Raw genomic sequence first — 23,290 nt, 5'->3', positions numbered from 1 at the left:
TGAACTTGGTATTGATTGGAATTCATTGTCTGTGCAAGAGGAAATGTCCTCAGTAGTGGACCCAGTGTCGTCCATTTAGAATAACCACAATGATGTAGGCAAACGACACAAGAACAATTCAGTGGTAGACAGCTGGATACAGGACAATTGTTAGATCCAGTTGAATCAATTTATAAAAATCATGAAAGCGGCCGTTACCAGCATCAGCTGTTGTGCTCAGCCTTCCTCAGAACCGCTCTGAGGAAGGCTGGGCACAGCGAAAGCGCTTAACTGGTATTGTTTTATGGTCATTGTGATTTTTAATAAATTGATTCAACTGGATATAACTATTGTCCTGTAGTACGAGCAGCTTACATTCTTCTACCACTGAATTGTCCATTTAGAATAAGAATCTCTGAACATATCAGTAATATAAAAAAACAAAAAGTCTTCCAATGCACTTTATAAACACCAACTCATACATCCTACTGCCAGGTTCTCATTTTTAATCACTGATATTGCAAAGGGCAACAGATCCAATAAAATTGGATGGCACTCCATTTTAAATAATAAAGAGAAAAAGTGGATTGTGAAACTGGGTGGGTTGTTCCCACCTGGTTTAAATGAACAATTCTAGGATGGACCAATAAGCTTTGAGTTGAATATATTTATTGTTTAATTGAATACCATTTCTTTTTCCTTTTGCACTGAAGAAGGCTGTGGAATTTTTCCGGCTGAAACCGGTCTGTTTTTAAGGAAATAAAGTGAATTGATACACACTATGCTGGCTCTTTCTTCTTTTTTGAGATAAGCTCCAAGACACGATCAAATACAAATATAAGTACAAACAAGAAAAAGCAAATATTATAACAAAAATAGCAAATATCATAATAAAAATCATCAACAACGGTAACTTGGCAGTACAGCATAGAGGTTAGCACAGGATGTACAATGAGGTCAACAGTCATAAACAGTGCAAACTGAAGGTACAGAAACATCATACAGGAAAAGTCAGTAGTAGAAAAATGAAGTTAGTTGTGTAGTGATGTTACTAAGGCTTTACTTAAAAAAGGTATATACAGAGGACTGAAATAATGAAAAAAAAGGGAGAGATGAAAAAAATATAAGAAGAAGGAAGATATAACAGTGGATAGTAAGCAATGGATAGTCAGAGTCAAGTTTGAAGAGATAGATGACTAGTCTGATGTGGAACAGGGGCATAGCCAGTATGATTTGAGGTAAAGTTTAAGTCTGTTTTTGAAGAGTGATAAAGAGGTGAGTGAGGGGAGATCATTAGGGAGAAGATTCCAGGATTTACCTACAGTATTAGAGAAAAGAGAATCCCCAGCCCTGTTATTAGGTTTAGAGGTGTGTACAAAAAGTTTGTGTGATGAGCGTAAGGACTTCAGATTTTTATAGGGGGTGATAAGGCTAGATAAAATTGGAGTATTAGAAGGTTTATAAAGAATGTTGTGGGCAATGGTTAGTTGGTGAAATTGAATCAGGTGTTGTAGTTCTAACCATCCTAGCTGATTTAAATTTATACAATGGTGGGTTCTAAATGGGTTGCCTGTTGCAAATCTTGCAATGTTATTATAGGACATTTCCAATGTGCTGAAGTTATTCTTGGATAGATTAGTAAAAATGGGTGAGGCATAAAGGAGTGTAGAGATCAAATGAGTGTGAGCTATAGTAGTTTTGGCAGTAAGAGAAAGGAAGGGTTTAATCCTATAGAGCATGCCAATTTTTTGTTGACAGTCTTTATAGCACTGCTGATGTGGATGTCAAAGTTCAGATTATTGTCGATGGTGACACCTAGTAATTTGGTGGCAGAGTCTGGAGATATTATAGTACCATTGGTAGATGTCACAGAGAAATGAAGAGGAGAGGACTTTTGAGTAGGAGTGAAGAGGAGGAGTTTGGTTTTCTTTGGGTTCAAAAGAAGGCAACTCTGAGTGAACCATTGTTCAGCTATGTTGAATACCTTCTGGGTGACAGAGTGAAGGTCATGGGAGGATGTAGCTGAGCATAATAGTGTGGAGTGGTCAGCATATTGTATGCAAGAGGTTTGGGGGCTAGCTAGATGAAGGTCATTAATAAATACAGAGAAGAGGAGAGGTTCTAGTATGGACCCCTGAGGGACACCTAAGGTAGCGGGTAGATGGGTGGATAAAGTACTGCTTGCTGTCGTTTGTCGAGCGGAGTGAGCCCGCAGGGCGAACGGAGCGGGCAGACACAGAGACTGGAGCAGTAGTAGAGGAAACAATCAGCAGGACTGATATGTGAAGGTAAGTTTTAAAAGTCAGATGTGGTAAAGGCCAGTGAGAAGTGAGCCTAGGAAAGGTAGTAGTAGACAGTAGTAGTAAAGAGTAAGGTGAGGGAACAGGATAGCAAGCAGGTACAATAGGAGAAATAAGGTAAGTAGCTATGTAATAGAGAGGATGAGAAGGAGATGAGGCTGGTAAAAGGTGCCACCTAGTGGACAGCCCTACAAATGCAGGCTGATTTAAGAGGGAGCCAGATGGAATAAACAAGGGAAAGGTGGGTGCTTAGTCAAAAAGAGGGATTTTGAAGAGGATGGGACAGAGACAGAGTGATTAATGTATAGAATAGAGGGGGTGGAGGCTGCTGGCTGCTCAAGTTCAAGATGTACTTTACCACCTGTAGCAGTGGTACACTAGTAGAATGGCATTCAGGCAGGAATTATTCAATACACATACTTTTCCTGTATCCTTGATATAAGGTTTGTAAGGCAGATAGGCTGTGAAGTGTATCGCAGATAGTTGCAGGGGTTCCTTTAGGTTCTTACAGACTAGTGCTAGAAGCACAAGTAGAGCAGGGTAACTTAAGGAGGCAAGAGAGACAAGGTAGTTATGAGAAACAGGAGTTAGCACATAGCATGCTAAGAATGGACATATTATACTAAACATTCACCTATACCTATATGTAGATAGCAAATAAACAGTACAATAATATTTGTATTTCAGATAAAACTAGTCAGTCACAGAGGCAGATATGTAAAAATAGCAGTTACACATTACCTAACCCTTGGTAGCAGCAGTAGTAAAAACATAGTTAAGCATTATTTAAATGCTGCTTGGTAGTAAAACACTTTCTGCATGAGTTATATGCCACTAGGTAGTAGCAAGAACAAGAGGATAATAGTATATGATGTTCCTACCTACTTAACCGCTACAATAGTCAACCATCATTAAACAAACACTATGAAGGACTATGCTGGGACAGGACAGGCTTAAAATGACTATATAATAACAAAGCAACAGCAAAGCAGGAAGAGAGTTAAAGATACTAGGCATCAGAGTAAGCGCTTAAGAGGTGCCACTCAAGAGCTGTTTACCAGTATACATATATATATATATATATATATATATATATACCCACAGACACACATATTATATATATATATATATATATATATATATATATATATATATATATATTTATATATATATATATATATATATATATATATATATACACACACACAACACACACTCACACACACACACATCTATATATATAAATATATATATGTATATATATATATATATATATATATATATATATATATATATATAAACTGAATTTCTTTAAATGGAAACGAGGCGAGTCATCTCATGTTTTACTTCAGTCTGAATGCTACACAATTCTAAACATTCTGACAAAGTGATTTGAAGCCCAAGAAGGTAACAAAAAAAATCCCATAAATACTTTTTAACAAATATGCTTACATTCACTAAACTGTCAGCAAACATTGCTTAACTCCTCTAGAAATTTTCTAGGGTTACTACTGGATCAGGGATTTTAAACCATTGCTCTGGTTGCATAAATGCTAGCAATAGCTAACGTCTGAGATCTCCCTTAAAAAAAAAATATACTGACATTTAAATATTTTGTTCGGGTTGCGGGATCATATACTCCCTTTCATCTTCAATGCAGTCCTAGCATACTTGCTGCTAGTACTAAATTAACTTACAAAAGAAAAATTACAACTTGTTTGTTTTAAAGAAGTTCCACCCATTATGAAACAGTATCTGCAATGAGCCTTACTTTTATGTTCAGGAAGGCAGGAAGTTCAAGCTTAAAGTTCTTGTAAAAATTATCACAATTTGCCGTGAATTATCATTAAAGGACACATCCATCTCTGGCCTTAAAAAATCATTGGTTAGAGCTAATTCATTAGCTTATACTTTCCTAAATAGTCACTTCCCACAAACTCATCCATTATCCAGGCAAATGTCCTAGTTTGAAAAAATATTCTCCAACTTTACAACCCAAGTAAACAGCTGTAATTTGCTGAATAAAAAATGCTATTAATTGCTAAAAAAAAGGTAACAACTCAGCTGGGGGCTCTTTGTACACTTCCTTCCTGGTCAAAATTTGGAACTCCCTTCCTCTCATTCCTTAGAAACACAGTAAACACCAACTCTTAACGAGAAAATACCTAAAAGATACCTGGCTCTATACATACACAACTCCATCCATCTATCCTCAACCCCTTTTCTCATGTGCACACACAACTCTGGAATGATAAATGTTCTGCCCGTAACTTTCTCCTGTTCTTTCCAAGCACTTTATCATCAGTTATTGGTCCAAATTCCCTTGCTTCTCCTCTACCTCTTCCTCATTTTCCTTCTACCTACCCTAAGACATTCTCTCTCACTTCTTAATACTAATCCTCCATGTTTTTCGTGTTTCACTGTTGCAGTCATTACATTTGGGTAATCTGCTGGCAGGATGCCCTCAGTCGGCCTGATTAACAAAGTCTTGGGTCCTGCGTCGGTTGTTGTCCCTTCTTCCATGATGTCAGGTCGTCAGTGGTATAAAACATGCAGCCGACGCCATTACATCAGTCTTTCTTGCCGCGCGGTGCCCGAAGCAGAAGCAAGTGCCGGTCGGCCAACTCCTGAAATTTTCGTTTTCAAGTTTCAGAACCGAAGTCTTCAACTAAAAGCTAAGTATCCCGTTGGGAAACTTTTTCTTGCTCCTTACCGATGTCAGTAAAAGTTAATAATGGCATTACTTGTGGGAAGCAAATGCCTCATAAGGATTTTCATTTGCACTGTATTCCTTGCCTAGGCCCTGACAACGTGCTTTGCTGTTGGTTTTGTGCTAAATTTAATCAACGCACAATTAAACGTCAGTATATTTTTGCTTCTAAATATTTTGGCTCAAGATTTAACTATCCAGAAATGTTGTCGGTTAGCAATCCGACTACCACAATACCTAAAAAACGCAAAGAAAAAGACAGAGACAGACTGTCAAGGTCCAAAACAGATGACGACGCTTCTCCTAAGCCAGTCGCCGGTTCGCCGGTACTCAGTGAGGTGCTTTTGCAGCCCCTGATATCCGCTACTTCTGATTTGCAGGCCTCTACTGAGACCCATTCAGAGTCCGGTATGCCGCGAGATGCTTCAATTATGGAACCCGCGGATGTCTCTACCTTAGATGGGTCCGGAGCCTCTGTGCAGGCACCGGCTTCTGAGGGTGTTTTCAGGCCTACAGATTTGTATATTAGACCGATGCCATCTTCAAAACTAAGGCCAAAATCTAAATCTATGTCTAAAAAACCGACGCCTGGGCCACATGTGCAGGCCCCTATGCCTAAACAACAAATGATCAAAATGGCTGAAGGTTTAATTACTCTGATCAGAGGTAGCCAACCCCCTCCTTCTAAGAGGCCTAGGCAAGACATTGATTATGAATCTTCTGAACAGGATTCTATTTCTTCTGACTCTTCTAATGAACAGGATTTGTCTATTCCTACTTATGAGGACTCTGATGCAGAGGATTCCATCCCCTGATGCAGAGGATTCCATCCCTTCTGCCACTCCCCCTGAAGATTTTTCTTTTGGGGAAACTTTGCATGCCTTAAGGGAACATTTCCACTGAGAAAGTCAGGATTTCTCTGAATCTAAAAAGAGACTTAGGGATTTTCTTATACTTCCTCAGCATAGGCCTTTGGCTATACCTCCTGTTCTAGACATTGTTGATGATGTATTTTCAAAATCTAGTATGACTCCTGATTCTCTGCCTCTGGCTCCTTGTAAGCCACACAGATACTACAGGGTTCCTGACTCCCACAAATTCCTTTTCAAAAACCCTATTGCTGATCCTGAAACCATTTCTCAGGGTCCCAAGGGCATTAAGGCCTCTACTTCCAAAAATCCTACCCCTTCTGATAGAGATTCCAGGGCGCTGGATAGATGGGGTAAGAAGGTTTACATGTCTGCAACCTTGGCAATCAGGGCTTTAAACTGTCAATTTCATATGCTTAAATATCTGCAGCTTATCATGGGACTACTTAAACAGAAAATTATGTTAATCTCTAACTATGTGGAAAATAAAGAATTGCAGGATTTATTGCATTCAGCTTAAGAAGTTGGAAAACATACTTTGCAATGTGGTTTTGATTCCTTGGAGGCCTCTTGCAGGGCTGCTGTAACTGGATCTGTGCTAAGAAGGCATGCTTGGCTCAAAGAGCAAACTCTGCCTGACCATGTTAAAACAACATTTTTGGATGCTCCTTTACAACAGGATCGTCTCTTTGGTAATAAGGCTGAAGAAGTGTTAAAAAAGATGGAAGATAAAGCTAAATCTATGCAAACTGTGAAAGATTTCTTACAAGTGCAACCTCTAAGATTTAGTAGGCACTAGCCTACTAAGAACTGGTCCTTTCCAGTCCCCTCGAGAGCCGCTCAAGTCAAATCAAGATATTCCAAGGGCTCCAGGTTTCAGTTACAAGGAACTTTTATAACAAAACAATGGGGTGCCTCCACCTCCAAATCTGGAAGCAACAAGGCACCTCCCAATGGTAAACAGTCTCAATGACTTCCCTCTACAATCACCAAGCACTTATCTCTTAGCTGCCCCTTTGGGGGGAAAACTAGCACTTCATGCATGAATCTGGCAACTTATTACCCAGGACAAATGGGTTTTAAATACAGTATCCCAAGGATACAGATTTCACTTCCACACGTTGCCAATCCCAAACTGATGGCCAGATCTGCCCCCAAATCAGTAGGCAGAGGCCCAGAAACAAGTTCTGTCCGTCATGAACATGGGGGCTATTCAACCAGTACCAGAAGAGGAAAAGGGACAAGGTTTCTATTCCAGACTTTTCCTGGTACCCAGAAAAGACAAATCATGGCGTCCAATTCTGGACTTATCCAACACATTTCTGGACATTCCAAAATTCAAGATGTTGACTCTTCAACGGTTACTACCTTTGCTAGGCAAAGATGCCTGTTTGGTAACTCTAGACTTAAAAGAGGCTTACCTGCATATGCCAATCAGGGACTCTTGCAGAAGATACCTCCGCTTCAAAGCAGGCTACTTGCATTACCAGTTCTCTGCACTGCCCTTTGGCTTATCTACTGTGCCCAGGGTCTTCACAAAGTGCCTGGCACCAGTAATTGCATTTTGCAGGCAAAGAAATATTAAAATATATCCATACCGGGACGATTGTCTAATTCAGGCAGAAAACGACATTCTTCTAAAGCATCTGGTGTTTGTAAAAAGGGTTCTAACTTGTCTAGAATACACCATAAACGAAAAGAAATCACAACTGGTACCCTCTCAAAAAATTACATTCCTGGGTGCAAGCTTGAATACAACTGCACAGATGACTTACCTTACGCCAGAAAAGCAAATTCAATTGATGACTTACTTCAAACAGGTGGCCACAAAAACCCAGCTATCTGCAAGACAAATTCTGCAGGCCTTGGGGTTCATGGCCTCCTGCATTCTTCTAATTCCATATGCAAGACTGCATATGAGGAAACTTCAGTGGTACTTAAAAAGTTTATGGAGTCAACATGGTCACAGCCTGGAAACAATGATTCCTATTATACCTTGCCTGCAACTAGAGTTCCTATGGTGGGCAGAGGCCTGCCACCAAAACAAGGGACTGCCATTCACTCCACCCCCTGCCACCCAAACCCTAACAACAGATGCATCAGACTATGCTTGGGGGGCTCATATGGCAGGGAAGTGCATTCAGGGCAAATGAAGCCCAAATCAAATGCACCTACATATCAATCAGAAAGAGATGCTAGCTGTACAGAATGCTCTGACAGCCTTCAAGGACTACCTTCATCCAGAACAACTAATGATAAAGACAGACAACACCACAGTTATGTGGTACATAAACAAGCAGGGGGGTACACATTCCTACCCCCTTTGCAGACTAGCCATGGCATTGTGGAACATGGCCTTGACCTATCAGATACAACTACAAGCTCAATTCCTGCCAGGAAAGTTAAATACTCTGGCAAACAAACTAAGTAGAAATCTTATAGACCCACACGAATGGAAATTGGAACCACAAGTTTTTAACATGTTGACATGCAAATGGGGGAACCCAGACATAGATCTTTTTGCCTCACCCCAGAACTATCAGTTGAACAAATTCTGCACAAGAATTCATCACAAAAAAGCTTGGAAAGTGGATGCTCTATCATTCAGCTGGAAAAACCTATCAGTCTATGCCTTTCCCCCTCTGCCTCTGCTCTCCAAAGTTCTACCAAAAGTCAAACAGGACAAACCAAAAATTATTCTGATTGCTCCAGGCTGGCCACGCCAACACTGGTACCCACTCCTGCGCAATGTGTCATACCTTCCTCCGTGGCACCTGCCTCAGACACTTTACCTACTGTCTCAGCAGAACTACCAATTTCTGCACACTCAGCTCCAAACTTTGAATCTTTCGGTGTGGCTAATCAACTAATTTCACCCTTGGCATCCCTCAGCAAACCAGTAATGGATGTCATTTTGGAGGCTAGAAGGCCTAGTACTAAAAAATCTTATGCTGACAAATGGGAAACATTCTGTGCCTGGAACCAATCACAAAGAATAAGCACAGCAATGCCCAATATTCCTCAGATTCTACAATACTTAACTGAGATGCTTCACAAGGGTCTATCTTTTTCTTCCATAAAAATCCATGCCTCTGCCATTTCAGCTCATTACAACACAGAACCTCCCCTCTTCTCTCATCGTCTGCTAAAGCAGTACCTCAGAGGGGCCAAAAATTTAAGACCTCCCAGGAGAGCACCAAATCCTGCATGGGACCTCAATTTTGTTTTGGAAAAACTCACTCTCCCTCCTTTTGAGCTAGCTGCTACTGCAGACCTAAAATTTCTCTCTTGGAAAACAGCTTTCCTTTTAGCAGTCACTTCAGCTAGAAGGATTTCAGAACTACAGGCTCTTATGGCAGTGGAGCCTTTTATTATTTTTTATCCGGGCAGGGTGGCTCTCAGGACTAATCCATCTTTCATGCCTGAGGTGGTATCCAGTGTGGCTCTTAATCAGACCATTCATCTGCCAACTTTCTTCCCCAATCCACAGAACAAGGGTGAGCGGATTCTGCATTCATTGGATGTACACAGACAACTTAGATTCTACTTAAACAGGACGAAATCTCTAAGAAAATCTGAACAACTATTGGTGGCATTTGCTGCAGGGGCAGAGGGAAAAGCTATTTCAAAGCAGACTATTTCCAAATGGATAACCTACTGCATTCATTTCCGCTACATGCACCATGGTAAACCTATCCCCAAGGGGATCAGGTCTCATTCCACCAGGGCTGCATCTATTTCTGCAGCCTTTCTCAGAGGGGTTCCTACCAGAGACATTCTAGAAGCTGCTACCTGGAGCTCAGTTCATATGTTCACCAAACATTACCATTTACCTGTCTTCTCTAAATCCAGAGCTGGCTTTGCCACTGCTGTCCTGCAGGGCCTTATAGCTGCTCCTAATGCTGTATAAATCCATCCTCCCAACCATAGCTTTGGGATTCTACCCAAATGTAATGACTGCAACAGTGAAACATGAAGAACATAGTACAGTTGTGTACACTTACCATAAATGCAGATGTTCGAGTGTATTCACTGTTGCAGTCCTGGTTACCCACCCTCCAGCCCCGTTTTTTCTCTTACTATACCTCCCCCTTTCTTTTACTATGCTTAAAAGCCTTTTTGGGTGTATTTTCTTTTGTCTGGAGGGATATTTTTTTGGGCTTTAAGTTGTATACTTACATATATATATATATATATATATATATATATATATATATATATATATATATATATATATATATATATATATATATATATATTGCTCCCCATTTGGGAGGCACCTGACATCTGGGGCAAGAAAAACTGATGTAATGGTGTCGGCTGCATGTTTTATACCTCTGATGACCTGACGTCATGGAAGAAGGGACAGCAACCGACCCAGGACCCAAGACATTGTTAATCAGACCGATTGAAGGCAACCTGCCAGCAGATTACCCAAATGTAATGACTGCAATAGTGAATACACTCGAACATCTACATTTATGGTAAGTGTAAACAACTGTACTTTTTATCTCCTTCTACCAAGTTCATTTCTGAGTACATTGCATAGCTCTTTACATGATGCTGCTATTAATTAATGACACTGTGTTTAAATTTTGTATATTTGTAGATTGCCTGTATGCCCCTTGTTACTATGTTCTTTATCCCAATGTTGTGATATTTCTGGAGACTTTCTCCTTGTGTGATATTTCTGTAGATTTTTTCCCTAAGCCTCTGATGAAATGAGGTAGCTTTTTGCCCAGTCAGCCTACCCCTGTAAACAAATGCAATAAATAAATAAATAGTAAGGTAAACACCACCACAGCCATGTAAAAGAGTCACACATAACTTAGTAGTTCCACTAAAAGTATTAGCTATGTTACTTAAAGGTTTGTAAGAATCTCTGATAAAAAAGTAAATCAAGTACTGATTCAATTAGAGTCCATCCACAGAAAATAAAACAAAAGAAAACAGGTAAACCACAACAGGTGGACAGCAATTCCAATGCAGATATACCTCATTTTCTTTCCAGCAATCCAGTTACACAATACATGGCACTCCGGCCTCTCCAACTGCCATGGACCCAGTGTAGATAATAAAAACAGGAGAATGCACCTCCAACATTTGTATTTATACAATAGCAACCTGTATCCTTGGATGCCACCCTCTGTAACCTACCAGAGCCAGATGATATTGCACCTTCATTCTGACTCCCCTTACAACCACCACCAGAATGTAACTTAATCACAGTGAAATCATTAGCATCTGAGTATGACTACAGACCCCCCCCCCTTAGCTCTTATATGAAAGAGTATGGTGGGTGTGCAGTTTTACATATGCAAACATAAAGAAAGTACTTCTGGCGTCTTGGCTGTGGTGTGGTGCCCCTGTACTGATGAAATCTATGCAGTCTCATACTGTGTGCATGCCTGATAGTGCCTGTGAAATCTTATCTGATTTGGAGAGTATGCAGTAATGTTCCCTCAACTACTATTAGGGGAGATGATGGCTCAGACAGTGTGAATGGACATTCATGCCGGAGCCTCTTAATTAACTCTGTTAAGATATATTTTTGAAAACTTCAGTAATGGTACCTGACAACCCTCTGATACAAGTCTTAAGCGTCCCAGTATAAAGTCTTGTTGCATTTAACATAACAAAAGGTAATGAAATTAGCCAATTGCCTAGAGACGGTCTATTTAGACAGTGGCATCCTTACTTACCCTTCTTGAATAGTATAAACAGCTAATAAAACTGCAAAAATGTTTTTTGTTTCTTTTATGAAGTACCTGCACAGTCTGTTTACGAACATCCATAGTTAAGTACAGAGCTTTCATCCTTGTTTTTATGTTCTAGGAAGAAAAGAGGTAGCTGAATGAATTAGTTCAAGATTGCTTCTGAGACTACCTTAGGCGTAAAGGAAGGATTTGTTCTCATTGATACTCCATCCTTGTGAAACACTGTACAGTCAAGTCCCACGGAACAGAAATTTTTCTAGTTAACATAACTGCAGCAGCTAGGAAAATAAATTCCAGTGGTAAATATTTGAGTTCTGCTAAACATATGCGTTCCGCAGGACAAACAGATGCTTTTTGTTTTATTCAGTTAAAAATTCAAATCCTCACTGCTGGCCCCATGCTCCAGATGACCCATTTAAGTAGCAGCATGGGCACTGGAGGGACTGAGCTGGGGAGGATGGGAGTGAGTGGTCAACATCAACTCACCCATCCTGGGGAGATAGTGTCTCAGCTCACTGCACTGATAACACCTGCAACAATGCAGGAGTAAAACCGGCAGCAACGACAGAGTGTACGCCATGGACTGCGCAACCAACAGACTTAGCATATGTGATTGAATATATATGCACCTCCTGGCAGTAGCCACAGTATAGCGTACAAGCCACCTAGAGACATGGATTAGCAACATAAACATAAAAAATCCCCACGCTCCCAGCAGATGATGTCACAACTCCAACCACCCAACTCTCTCTTCCCAGAGGCTCAGCTGGACTACTGGAATCTCACCCTTGGTACGAAGTGGGTTTCCTAGGAGAAGGCTTGATGGTTATTGTAGGAGTGAGGGCTCAAAATGTGTTACAAAAAAATCAAATTCCAAGCGGGGTTCACAGGATGTCTTAGGGGACTTACATGAATATCCACATGGGAACTGTTTCAGTCTGAAAGGGTACAGGTAGATCTTGACACAAACGGGTAGAAATGGCAAACAGGCAAACAACCCTTAATCAGAGGAACAGGCCAAGCCTGCATTAAATACGGAAATAAGTAATAATAATACCTAGGGCAGCAAACAGAAAACTAAATATAAAGCATTCTTATCACACCAGGAAGGAAAATCTAGACTATTTATAAAGGTATAGTTTACTAGTGGCATGCCTCATAGCCTCTTTCAGACTAGACAACACCTCAGCAGAGAAAAGTTGGGTGTGTTATATCAACCTTAGATCCTCAAAGCTGTCAGATTCATGCACAGCACTTTTCCTCTCTGTTGTCTTGATAATCTGTCATTGTTGACAGTTGTTAAGTAATACTATGTATTTCATTGGTCAGGTCAAAAATGTCAGAATCCAGTATTAGCTTCAGCAAACAGTTAATTTTTCATTATTACATGGCCTTCAGCTCAATATAAACAAAGTTAACCCTTCAGCATCTCACACCCAACTAACTACTGATCAAAATTCCAATGCATTACAGTTCAGGTTACTTCTTAAAAGGCCTACACCACACGGTAATGACAGTGTATACTAACATTTTAGTAGTTTTTTACCACTAACAATTATAATCATGAAGGATCATTTCTTTCCTACTGACACCTGTGTTAGCAGAATAAGCCAAGGTTGTCTTGGCCAGACAGGTGCTATTAATATGAGGCTTGCCATCTCTCATTTTACCTTTTTAAACAATACTGTATTAAAGGTGCTGGGAAGGATGTGCACATTGGCCCCCAACTCAAACTAATGGAAAAGGCAAGTGTGGTAGCCTGAAACACAGCAGTGGAAGTTGGTGGTTCAAATAAGAGGTGAAAAGATCCATATTTGCATGACCCCAGTTCTTACCAGCTAAGCCCAAACAAGTCTTTCTGTCCGTGGTTCACTCATGATTGAAACTGAGATTATCTGCTGAAGTATTTTGTTGAAATGACATGCAACTAACTTTTAAAGCCAGATTCACAGTTTCCGGTTCTCATATAATCATCGTAAATCATTGATGGGAATAATAACTGCCACCCTCTTGTCTGTCTGCTGTACTGTTTGTAAGACTCTGCAGAACCCCTGGCTGAAAGTTTATCAGTGTTTAAATGAAGGAACAGAATTTTTTGAAGTTTATGTTTTACTTCTTCTGAACTTGGGACCAGAGACCTTTGCTTTTCCCTCTGTGGAGATGAACTCATAGGATCATAGGAGGTTACTAGGCTAATGGCCCTGGGGCCCTTACAAGCCTAGCCAAGAGTTTATCCACCAAAAAGAAACCTCAGTCAACACTTGTTGGCCCTGTCGCTGAGAGACACAGGTGGAACCCATGGGACAAATTTGTGGTTTCCCATCCACTCATCATGGCTGCACTTGAAGAGGATCAGCGAGGTACTCTGACTCTGTTTGACATGTATAGGTAGTCTATTCCAGAGATGGGGTAGCCTCTGGGAGATAAACCTTTCTCTCCAGCATGTTTTGTTGATGTTGCATATTAGATTTAGGCCTTTTGAGTGGATAATGCGCAAGTAATTAGACTTACGGATATGCAGCATCTCTAGTAGGGCAGGGTCCAATATTGCCTTGTAGGCGAGACACAGATCACCTCTAAGCAATCTGTATGATACTGAGTAGAGTGATAGTGATTTGAGCCTGTCTGCATAGGACAGGTGTCGGAGGCCATGGATTCTCTTTGTGAGGTATTTCTGTGGCCTTTCCAGTTGGTGCAGGTGTTTGGAAAGGTACATACCAAACGGGACATTATACTCAATTATAGGTCCAATAAGGGAGGAGTACAGAGAGGTAATACCCTGCATTTTTCTGGATGCAATCCCTTTACTTATGAGATGAACCAAGTAAAAGGCTTTTCTGACCACTGCCGCTACATGATAGTCGAATGTGAGATTGTTTTCAAACCGAGTACCCAGGTCTCTCACCACAGGTTGTGTGCTTAGGGGGTTACCATTGAGGTGGTAATCAGCTGGGGCCGTGTTTTTGCCGAATGGTATGATAATACATTTTTTTTTGCGTTTAACTTAAGGCCATGACTTTGGCACCAGTCATTTGTTGCTGTGAGACCCTCTTGCAGTATGTTCACATCATTTAGGCAACCAATTTACAGTCATCTGCAAACTTGGTCAGCCACTGGCCTTTTGTCTTTGCCTGGACCTCTGAGAAGTAGATGCCAAAGAGTAGGGGTCCGAAGACAGATACCTGGGGACCACCACCAGTGACAGGTCTGCTGTCGAAGGTGGAGGCACCTATTTTGACTTTGTGGGTCCTATCGGTGAGCCAATTGGCCACTTGCCTCATGAGATAGGGATTTACGCCAAGTTGTGTTAGCTTTTCAATGATGCCTGAGTGATAATCTGTTGATTCCACGGTAAACTTCTGAAAGGGAAACAAGAAAGGAAAGAAAGGGAAGTTACAGAATCAATGTTCAAGAGCACCTGAGCACTTGTTCACATCCTTCCCATACCTATCATCCTCTTAGAACAAAAAATCTGGACAAAGCCTAAAATAATGGTGGGATAAAGGCTCAAAAATAGGGACAGATTTTAAATAGTACTCATAAATTTAGCAAAATTGCTAGAATAACAGGATTTGTGTTAGCATGCATTTGCTGAAGTATATAAAGTCTGAAACTCAAACGTGTCATTATTTGGTGACTTGAATCCTCAATGATTTGCCAGAAAACTGCAAATTTTATGCGGAACAGACCAAAACTTCTTCTTCTTCTTTCGGCTTTTCCTGGTTAGGGGTCACCACAGTGGATCATCTGTCCGCTCATGATTGACAGTGGAGTTTTACGGTGTTGAGTTGCCAGCCCGGCGCCCAACCTTCCACAGAAGGCACACACACGCACACACTCACACCTAGGTCCAATTTAGAGTGTCCAGTTCACCTGCTGCATGTCTTTGGAATGTGGGAGGAAACCGGAGCACCTGGAGGAAACCCACACGACCACAGGGAGGACATGCAGACTCCACACAGAAGGCACCCCAGCCGAGAATCAAACCGGAGAACCTCTTGCTGTGAGGCGGCAACGCTAACTGCTGCACCACCGTGGCCGCCCGAGGAACAGACCAAAACTATGAGGCAAAAATCTGGCCAGTTGAGAGGTATGCCCCTTCCTATTACTTCTGAAATCATTATCCGGTCATTTACTATTTATTCTCTTTATCAGCGCTATTAGTTTTAATCTTCCCATCAAGAATACGATGATCCATATGCTGTTGTCCAGTGTTCGGACAAATCACCAAAACAATTTCCAGTCCACGACTGCTCTACAAATGGTTGATCAGTAAGTTCCTATGTATGTATTTTAATAAAACTACATCAACACAGTTTGAGTTTTCTAAAAAAGGCTTGCCATGACCTCCTCTCAAACTGCAGTACCTGGCTCTTCAGATTGAAAAGTCTAAAAAGGTTTCCCTTTTCAAATACCTAATTATGTCTTGATCACTGACACTGGAACAGCAGGTATGCTTTTGGCATCAAAGTCACTTCCAGTTCAACCTAACATCACAGCCATGGGTGACTTTACTACCCCAATAAAAAGTGGGAATCACAAACAACCCTTAACATGCAGGACCAAAGATTCCTAGACTTTGTAAATTCAAAACCTTGGACCAGTTAGTCTGTCCGCCCTCCAGGGGCACAAACATCCTTGAGATGGTCCTAACAAACATGGCATAACGCTGCACCCTCAATAATTTAATGTCCTCCCTTGTCAGATCAGACCATAAAGCTGTCTTCTTTGAAGTAAATGTAAAAACCAGAGACACTGACCAACTCCGGAACTTTTAGGAATTATTCTAGGGTAAATGTTCTACTAATAAGTGACACCCTGGTAAAATTTCAAGCCCTAAACCTTAAGAACACCACTGCCTATGAAGAATCATTCACAGAAATCCTGTGTAATCATATTAACAGCAGCACAGCAATAATTCTACCTATCCAGATTAAGGAGCAATTCAAAAAACAAGCCCCCCCCCAGTGGAATCCCAACATCAATAGGCTGTATACCAAAAAAAAGAAATTCATGGTAAAAATAAGGAGGTGTATTGTCTAGCAAGGTAAAAATTCATTCATCAACCTATACAAGCAACTCAGGGGGCTACTAAAGTCCACCAAAGCCAAAAGTTGAGATAAAACTAGCCTCCCAAGCTAAGGACAATCACAGCTTTCTTCAGCTATGTCCACAACTTGAAAGACAATGGACCAAATTAACTGTAAATGGTGTTAATTATATGAAGCCGAAAAATGCAGCAAACCTCGTGGCTGACAAAGTTAGCTCCAGTGTTACACCTCTCTCCCCATCAGGTGCCCCTGAGGAAATACCCACATACATAACTTCCCCAACTATCTTAAAAAAGCAGGTGCTCATGGAGCCCTCAAAAGATTGGAACATTGCATCGATGGATCCCGATAATTGCATCGATGGATCCCGATAATTGGTTCATAGGTTCACAGGTGTGTACTAGGCTAATGGCCCTGGGGCTTTTACAAGCCTAGCCATAGGATTACCCGGGCATAGTGCCACCCGACCTTAGTTCCCAGTGCCTCTGTCAAGTACAGCCACTGGAGTTATCCCCAGGGTGAATTTTCTGTTTCCCACCCACTCATCAAGATTTCTCTTGAAGAGGGTCAGCGAGGTGCTCTGCTTGACATGTATGGAAAGTCTGTTCCATAGCATGGGTAGTCTCTGGGTTATGAACCTGTCCCTCCAGCATGTTCTGTTAATTGTGGTAATGAGGTTGAGGTCTCTGGAGTGCGTGGTGTGGAGGGATTGGGATTTCTTTAGATGTAGCATTTCTAACAGAGCTGGGTCAGACATGGCTTTGTAAGTCAAGCAAAGATCGCATCTAAGTAGGTGATAAGAGATACAGAATAGTTGGAGTTTTTTTGTCTGTCCATATAGGACAAGTGTTTAAGGCCTAGGATCCTATTTGTGAGGTACTTTTGCGGCCTCTCCAGTTGTTGCAGGTGTCTAGTGAGGTACATGCCAAATGGGGCATTGTACTCGATGATTGGCCTAATGAGGGGAGAGTAGAGGGAGACAATAACCTCTTCCTTCCTGGATGCAAAACCCTTAGTAATGAGATGTGCCACACAGAAGGACTTTCTGACCGCAGTGGCAATGTGGTGATCAAAACAGAGGTTGCTGTCAACCTGTGTTCCCAGATCTCTTATAACGCCTTCTGTGTTCAGTGGACTACTATCAATGTGGTAATTCATGGGATCTGTGTTTTTCCCAAAGGGGATGACAACATTTTTTGGTATTGAGCTTAAGGGCATGGTTCTGACACCAGTCACTGGTCTCAATGAGGCCATTCCGTAGGATGTCAACATCACTTGGGGAGTTAATAATAGCTCCCAACTTGCAATTGTCTGCGAACTTTGTCAGCCAGAGTCCCTTTGTGTTGGCCTGGACATCAGAGAAGTAGATACCAAACAGGAGAAGACCCAGGACCAAACCCTGTGGGACTCCACTCGTGACTAGTCGGCAATCTGACTTGGATTTAGCTACTTTCACACTGTGGGTTCTATCTGTGAGCCAGTTTGCAACCCACCTAGTGATATAGGGGTTGATCCCAAGCTTAGTGAGTTTTTCTGATTCCTGAGTGGGGAATGGTATCAAAAGCCTTGGCCAGATCAAGGTAGGCTGTATGAACCACCTTGCCTTTATCCACAGCTCTGGTGACTGACTCAAAGAAGTCGACCAAGTTGAGCAGGCATGATCTACCCTTCACAAAACCAAACTGTGTGGGATCCAGAGTTTGGAGATTCCCTATATCCTTGTTTATTAGCTCCATGATGATCCGTTCCATAGCTCTGCATATCAGACTTGTCAGGCTAATGGGGCGATAGTTCCCAGGGTCTGTAGTCGCTCCTCCTTTGTGGAGAGGGATGATTGTAGCAGTGCGCCATTCGGTAGGGACAAAGCCTGAGGCGAGGCTGTGATTGAACAGGGCACACAGGTGAGGTGCCAGTTCACTCTGTAGTTCATATAGAATACAACCTGGGATATTGCCAGGTCCCATAGAAGCTGTATTCTTGGCCTTAGACAGTGTTGTTTTAACCTGTGCAGCAGTAATACTGGGTGCTTGGCAATCTACTGGTATTGTGATTGGTCCTTTGAGGGGGGGGGTAAAGTTGGCACTGAATCGGTCAGCTTGTATACTGGCAATATTTGTTGGCTCGGTATAGGAAGTACTATTGTGCAGTAGCTCAGAGCAAATCTGGGTATTGCCATGGAGATTCTTTACATAACTACAAAAGGCCTTGTGGTTGTCTTTACTACCTGATGCAATTCTGTTTTCATAGCTAGCTTTAGAGGACTTGATGAGGTATCTCAACTTTTTGTTGAGGCTAATAAGGGAGTTTTTCCAGTCTTTGGACTTCACCTTATTCCGCATCAGTTTCCTCCTTCTGTTGTAGAGTTTGTTTATGACAGGGGACCACCAGATTGGCTTCCTTTTTTTAGAGGAGTTTGTCTTGGTTCTATTGGGTATGGCGAGATCCATGCATTTGTGTATGTGTTCGTACAGTGCATTGGTGTATGATTCTGCAGTCACGCAACTATTCTCCATTTGCATGGGTGTGGTGAAGTTAGCCACCTCTGTTTTTAGGAGCCCAAAGTTAGCTTTGGAGAAGTTTTTCATGGTGGTTACCTTTGTGGGGTGGATTTCCAAGATGATTAGTTTGTGGTCGGATCTAACCAGGGAGGAGCTAGTCCAGGGCATTGGAATTAATGAACTACAGGAAATGTTGGGCAAGTGTATTGGTACATGAGTAGTTTACCCAGTTAATGGAGGGGTAGTTGAAGTCGCCTAGTAAGAGAGTGTTTGGTGCTTAAGAACATGGAGTGTGAGTCCTGGGACATGGTTGGGGACCTATAGCAGGCTACGACCCGAATCGCTGTCTTACCCAATGTTAGCTGCACCTGAAATATCACTGATGCGTTATGTTGGGCTAACAGTCTAAAGGTGTGCATATCCTTTATGAATATGGAAACACCACTGCCTTTTGAGGTTGGGTCCAAGTTCTGGGGCCGAAAGGTGTGGAATGAGTTATAGCCTGGTAGTGCAGGGGTGCTTTCTGCTGCCTTGAACCAGGTCTGTGTTACAGCACAAATGTCGATGTTCTCCCTTTTAAGGAGTGCTTCGAGTGAGTGCATTTTGAGATTTAGACTTCTAGCGTTGAACAGCATGACCCACAGATTGCATTTGTTTGTAGCTGTTACAGTGGTAATTTGGTCTTTGGAACACTGCCTAAAAAATGCACTATAGGGATGGCAATAGCCTTGGCCAGTATCCAGAAGCTCAGGGGTGACAGATGCAGGCCATCTCTGGCAAAGCATCGAGGTCTGTTAATTATGTCATCCCAGGCAGACAGATACTGGATCCCCTTAGAATGACACCAGAAACATAGCCAATTGTTGAAATCAATCATTTTCTGCTTGTACTGTGGTATCATTCTGGGTGATGGTAGGATGCTGCTCAGGGCTAAGGTCATACCCGCCTAGGCTACATAATCCGAGAGTTCCTCCATGTCTTTTTTCATGTAGTCCAGGGAGGTACATCTCAGGTCATTCACACCCACATGTACAATGACAGAGTCATATTTGTACCTGTTGTTGAGGGATATGAGTGCGTGTGTTATGTGGCGGATCCTGGCACCTGACAGGCAGCTGACTATTACTTTCCCCTTATTCAGCCTACTGAGTGGGACATCAGTGTGCCTCACTATTGAGTCACCTATGACTAGTGTGTTAGGCATGCTGTTTTGCCTTAGGGGCTTTGGTTGAGTGGTACACTGTTTAGGGGAGTTATGTGTCTCGTGATTAGTGCTGTGTTGTGGTAGTCGAGTGCGTTTCTGCCTTGGAGGTCTCTGCTGCTTGGGTAGATTTTTATTGAGAGCCTCCGTGAAAGTGGATGTGTGGTTTGTGTTTTTATGTGAAGGCAGTGCTGGTGTGTGTTCTGGATGGCTATTTGTTCCATGTGGTATCGTGCAAGTGTTGACCTTCTCCTCTTGACCAGCTATTCCGGTCTTGACTGGAGAGTGCATGGCTTGTTGTCAGTGTACATGAGGCAGTTGCTACACTGCCTCAGAATGCCCAAGTTTACCAGGTTAATAGGAGACAGCACAGGGAACTGACCTTTAGACATGCCTGGAGGGGTGGGGATTGATAAGTACTGGATCTGTTTCCTTGTAGAACGTTTAGTGCTGGTAGCACTTTTGCGTACTACAATAATTACTACAAGAAGTCTGGTAAAGTGCTAGACTGATAAGCTAGTATAAGTGCAGGAGAGGAGAGAACTAGTAGATCTAAGGGAAAAATTGAAGAGCAGACTCTGGTACCGCTCAGAAGCTTAGAAACAGTACTGGATACAGGAATTCTGTATTTGGACTAGACTAGTTACAGGAAACGAGGGAAACAAGCGCAAACGCAGGCTTTTAAACTGGAAAGTTGATAGAGAAGGAAAAACTCTCCAAACGGCCAATAAACTACAATTTCTTGGCCAGGAACCACTCCTCTTGTGGTAGATAGGCTACCTAGTGCTTACCACTCTCACTGATAAGCTAGAAGGCTTCCCACCAACACAGAAAGGCTTGGATGGCTCAGAAGCTTACAAACAATCATGGACACAGCAAATCTGTATCTGGACTAGACTAGTTACAGGAAAGGGGGGAAACAAGTGCAAATGCAGGCTTTTAAACCAGAAAGTTGAAAAAGATTAAGAAACTGCCCAAAAGGCCAATAAGCCACAATATCTGGGCCAGACACCACTCCTCTTGTGGTAGATAGGCTACCTAGTGCTTACCACTCTCACTGATAAGCTAGAAGGCTTCCCTCCAACAGAGAAAGGCTTGGGGGGCTCAGAAGCTTACAAACAGTCCTGGATACAGCAAATCTGTACCTGGACTACACTAGTTACAGGAAAGGAGCAAAACAAGTGCAAATGTGGGCTTTTAAATCAGAAAGTTGACAGAGATGGAAAAACTGCCCAAATGGCCAATAAATACAATTTCTTGGCCAGAAACCATTCCTTATGTGGTAGATAGGCTAAGAAAATATTCAACACAAAACTGGTAACGACTACTAAAAGACGAGTAGAGGCAGAAACACAGTCCAGAAAAAAGACGTTTAATCCACTTTTCACTATCGGGAAAGAGACATAAAAATAAACTTAAGCGCTTTTCGTCAGCGCTATACGCTGACTTCTTCAGAGAGTAATACAATCAATTAACAAACTGGTCTTTATATAAACTATCAATTAAAACCTCCTAAACACGTGGCTAAAAAAGCCAATCCTTTACTAGTATTAGGAATATTTAAAATAGTAAACTAAGAATTAAAATTGAAATTAAAAAGTTTAAAAAACTCGAGACACATTGAGCTCCATGAGTTTCAAACAATCACAATATAGTGAAATTAGGTGGTTACACTAATTATATTAAAACTACACTACATATGTTACTAAGCATGAATTTAGAGCGAAATACAAAATAGCCCAAACCTATACAGGTTTAATTAACTCTCCATAATGGACCAAGTCTTACCATATAGGGAAAAAACAAGGAAGGCATTCACCTCTTAAGGCTGTTCAATTTAAGTACACTAGAGATAGAACAAGTGTCATTAAGGCCAGGGTAGTTATAGGCATTAAGTCTTACTTGCCACTTTAGTTCCAACTCTTCAAGTTTTAATGGTCTCGGACCCCCTCTACAATTGATATTTACTTGGTCTATAGCCAGAAAGTTGAAATTGTGGTTTTGATAACCAGAGTTATGTTTAGCTAATGCATTTTCAAGTTTGCATTTCTTAATTGCATATAAATGCTCGTACACTCTGTCCCTAAGTCTTCTTTCTGTTTTTCCTATATAGAAGGCCAGGCAGAGTGTACATTTAGCTAAATATATAATAAAAGAAGAATTACAATTGTATCTATGGTTCAATTTATAAACCTTACCATTTATAGAAAAACAATTAGTCTCCTGCGTGTGCCTACAATAATTATAGTTGTAGCACTTAAACATCCCTGGGTTACAAATTGTAGGAATGTCTTTATCTTCCAATAAGGCTTTAAGGTTTTTTTCTCTCCTGAAGACCACCTGAAGACTCTTTGTACCAAAGGCAAGCATCCAGTCTGGTGGACCCCAGCCATAAACAAACTCTACAACAAAAGGAGGAAGCTACTACAAGATAGAGCAAAATCCTTAAAAGGTAAGACACCCTTGATCACTATAAGTAAAAAACTAAGAGCTCTCATAAAATCATCCAAAGCAAATTTCGAGAGAAAAATAGCTAAAGACTCAAAAGACAATCATAAGGCCTTCTTTAGCTATGTTAGAAACCTAGGAGGAAACTCCCAGATATGCTCAGAACTAGTTCAAAATGATGTGAAGATTACTGATCCTACAGACATTGCCAACATACTGGCTGACAGGTTCAGTGCAAACTCCCTCCCCAAAGGAGAGATATCTATACCAAACGATTGCAGCCCCCAAACATCTCCAGCCCAAGTGAGAACTGCTCTCTCCAAAGCAAAAACACAGCATCCATGGGACCTGATGGTGTCCCCGGCTGTGTGCTCCAGAACTCAATGAGGAATTAAACCCACAGCTAGGACAGCTGTTTAATCAAAGTCTTACCTCTGGATACGCACCCAGGAGTGGCGCACTGCAACTGTGGTCCCACTTCACAAAGGCGGTGCCTCCACCGACCCTGGAAATTACC

The 23,290-nt window shown here is 41.6% G+C and overlaps 1 protein-coding gene across 1 annotated transcript in view; it reads right to left on the bottom strand.

The window, feature by feature from the left end:
• Positions 1 to 23,290, bottom strand: part of NUDT6 (nudix hydrolase 6) — a 360,277-nt gene that overhangs the window by 244,955 nt on the left and 92,032 nt on the right. The gene's annotated exons all lie outside the window — the stretch shown is intronic.

Source organism: Protopterus annectens, chromosome 2.part0 (assembly GCF_019279795.1).
Source record: "Protopterus annectens isolate FY-2018-M chromosome 2.part0, PAN1.0, whole genome shotgun sequence".
Classification (NCBI taxonomy): Eukaryota; Metazoa; Chordata; order Ceratodontiformes; family Protopteridae; genus Protopterus; species Protopterus annectens.
This window is presented reverse-complemented; position numbering and strand designations above follow the sequence as displayed.